Source organism: Haplochromis burtoni, unplaced genomic scaffold (assembly GCF_018398535.1).
Source record: "Haplochromis burtoni strain Fernald_Lab_line unplaced genomic scaffold, NCSU_Asbu1 Contig_614, whole genome shotgun sequence".
In the NCBI taxonomy this organism is placed as follows: domain Eukaryota; kingdom Metazoa; phylum Chordata; class Actinopteri; order Cichliformes; family Cichlidae; genus Haplochromis; species Haplochromis burtoni.
The window spans coordinates 88,462-91,763 of record NW_024582975.1 but is presented as its reverse complement, the minus strand read 5'-3'; the positions used below and the strand labels follow the sequence as shown (position 1 = coordinate 91,763).

The following is a 3,302-nucleotide window of genomic DNA, read 5'->3' as shown; positions in this document are numbered from 1 at the left end:
GTGTGTGTGTGTGTGTGTGTGTGTGTGTGTGTGTGTATATGTATATTCACATGCAGTTTGGACTGGCCTGTTTCATGAGCTTACAGTGTATGATTTGCAATTTAAATTTTAAGCCTAAACATGAATGACAAGTGCACAGCTGCTATCTTTAGTGCAGTAAAAATGCAGGAAATGCTTGTTTTATTCCTAGCACACTGAACTTCTAGAATATTATCAAAATACAAACACTGACTTGTTTTTTTAGCATGTTACAGATGTTTAGATATCACAATTGTTCTGTATTTTGAACTCTCCTCCTTCAAATACAACTTTTCCATGCTCAAAGCCCTGAAAGGACGCGTCAGAATTTTGTTTTCTGCAGCTCTCACAAATGTGTCAGTTCTGACTGTAGGTGAATGGTCAATATGGGAAATACAAACAGTATGAAATTCCATCAAAGTACAGTTTGGAGCTGCTGAGGCAGAGTGTTATCTGAGCACGCACACTGTTCAGCTTTCATCTGCTACACTTCTGATATATCATTTTGTGTCTGCCCTCCTCCACACCAGCACAACTGTTGTGCTGGTGTGGAGTGTTGTTGTTGTGGATGAGGCCACTCAAAGTGCTGACATGTGGCGTCATAACGCTTTTCATTAATAATGATAAAACTCTTCCACAAAATAATAAAAGGCCCACAAAAAATAACAGATGAAATGCATTAAAGGGCTCGTTTTTAAAAAGACAAACACACATATACCACCCAACCCCCAAGAGGCATATACACACACACATATATATACACAAACACAAAGCATCAGCAGATAAGACCAAAACTCTGACATTTGGGTGAACTAACCGTTTAAAATACTCTAAAACAGAAAAAAGGAGAAAGTAACTTTTTTGCAACGCTGATTATCGTTATTGCCATCATTACCATCATTTCTCTTTTAGTTTTATTTGAATACACCGACACATATTTGGACTTGGCTCCTGGTAACACCACACCCACCAGCAAAAGAGAAACAATACACTCCTGTCGTGTTTCTGGGCTATGTGCATCTCCGCGCACCCCGTACGTGCAGAGTCGGGGTGCGCTTGCGTAACGCTGCATGTCCACGTCTCAGAGCCTGAACAGTTCTGGAACGAACGTTCACTTTTTCTTCCCCCAGAAGATGAGGCTGTCTGTGCGCGCGCGCGTTATCAGCAGGGGGCTCCACTTCACTCAAAGAGCAGCGAGGCCGCGAGTCTCCAAATGCGGTATGACTCACAGAATCTGCGCGCGAGCCTGTTTGGGCGCGTGCGTGCGTTCGTGTAGCTCGCGGCAGAGTAAAGACAGAAAAGAACTGTCTCTGGAGCAGTGTGTAGACAGAACAGTGTGTGTGTGTGTGTGTGTGTGTGTGTGTGTGTGTGTGTGTGTGTGTGTGTGTCCTTGGTTTGGGCACGACACACTAAAGCAGAACATTTCCACTCGCGCTCGAAGATATTCCGTAAAAGGAATGCGAAACGCACATTTTCACTCAATTTCTCAATTTTACTCCTTTTTTTCCTGATGTTTTACTCGCGCAATAACACGGCCCGTGAACACACACACTCACAAGAGACACACCTCCATTTGACATTGACACATATTACACACCCTCTCCAAAGAACCACAACACCCTCCTCGCGCCCCTCTTATCAGCAGATTACTACTCCACAAAAGCCCAAGTCCCCCTGTTCACACAGACAAGCCCAAAGCTTTCCATCTAAGAAAAAAAAGTATGAGCCCCGAAATTCCCACTGCTGCTGCCGAGTAAGGACACCTAACTGAAAAACACCACAAAGAAAGAGCGTTGATGCTTCTCTCTGCTGAAAGGCGTTGACAAAAATAAAAAGGTGGGGGGCGGGGTGGGGGTATGTATATGAACATGTCAATAGTGGCCTTAATTCTGTGTACGGGAGATTTGAGCCGTGCCACTGAGCAGTCATGTCTGGTTCAGTCATGACCGACAGAGGAGGCTGGGAGAGGGAGGGGGCAACAAAGACCCGCTGGCTATGCCACATGTGCGTGTCAATAACGCGCACTGCACTCCCTCTGTCACGGGCTCACTCTCACCAAACTACAACTTAAGGCATACTGTTGGCGTTTATTAGCACTCGTCTTATTAAGTGAGCACATACCTGGCCCAGAGGCGTAACGTTTGTTGAGTTTTTCTTCGGTTGCCGTATTGTTGTTGAACGGTGCGGACTACATCCTTGCATCTCTGTGCATTTTTGGCACCGAGTCCACCAACACAAAACAATACCCTCTGAATCCCACCACCCTTTTTCTCTTCTTCTTCTTCTTCGTTTTTTTTGTTTGTTTTTGTTTTTGTTGTTGCACTGCTGTTTACTAACCACAAAGGCTACTCCCAGACTTTCTCCAGGACGACACAAAGAGATTTTTTTAAATAATTAATTGCGGCAATAACTCATTTATTAATATAGAAGAAAATAATGCATATAAATAAACTCACCGTTTATTCAGCAAGTGGGGAATACAAAAAAAATCTTCGAGAAAAATTGTGCGACTTGTAGAAAATATATTTGTGTCTGTACGACAAGTCTCGTTCTCCGTTATTTTCTCCTCGCTCTCTTCCCAGCCTGTCCCTCCAAGCTTCCCGCTAATCTCCTGTTACTTCACTTTTCCTCCACCTCCTTTATTTTTCCGCTGCGCCTTCCTTCTCTGTGTGTCCACCGGCGTTGGGTTTTTTTTCTCCTTTTCTCCAGCAGGAGGAACATTCAGCACACGGGGAGAGAAAAAATACTCAGCGGTCACTCAAAAGGCAAGATGGAGCCATTGAGGTTTTAGGGGTGTTTTTAAAGTCATCTGCCGGTAAGTCAACAGCGGGTCTCGGTGAAGTGGGTTGTTTTCATTCCGACAAAGGGTAATGTATAGAAAGATGGTGACAGCTACGGTGTGGATGTGATAAAAGCTGACGAGACGTCGAGAGAAAAACAGCGGGCTTCTATTTTCTGGCTCACCCCTCTGCTTTGACGCCACATTGGTACGTCCCACCCTCACCGGGCTTGTGGAATGGAGCCGAGCATTCCCGCCTGGGCTCGAGCCAGCAGGTAAATAAACACACCTGCCCACGCAGAGAAAAGAAAGATAAACTTAACGAAGACCAATAATGAGCCCCACTCCCCAACCAAAGACGGTCTGGTGGCATTTAGGGATGGGGTCAGGGAAGGAGGTTCTGGTCACTCTGTGTGTTTGTGCCACCCTCAAAGACTGGGCCATTTAAAAACATCCACGAAGCAGGGCTTTGACTTTTCACGAGTTTCCGTTGGTCAAAACAAAA

At 45.1% G+C, this 3,302-nt stretch overlaps 1 protein-coding gene across 1 annotated transcript in view; it reads right to left on the bottom strand.

Annotated features, from left to right (window-relative positions):
• Positions 1 to 2,871, bottom strand: part of ndrg2 (NDRG family member 2) — a 46,101-nt gene extending 43,230 nt beyond the window's left edge. The window contains exon 1 of the mRNA XM_005948623.3: positions 2,475 to 2,871. The gene's annotated coding sequence lies outside the window, so the exon portion shown is untranslated. The remainder of the gene's footprint in view (positions 1 to 2,474) is intronic.
• Between the last annotated feature and the right edge of the window lie 431 nt (positions 2,872 to 3,302).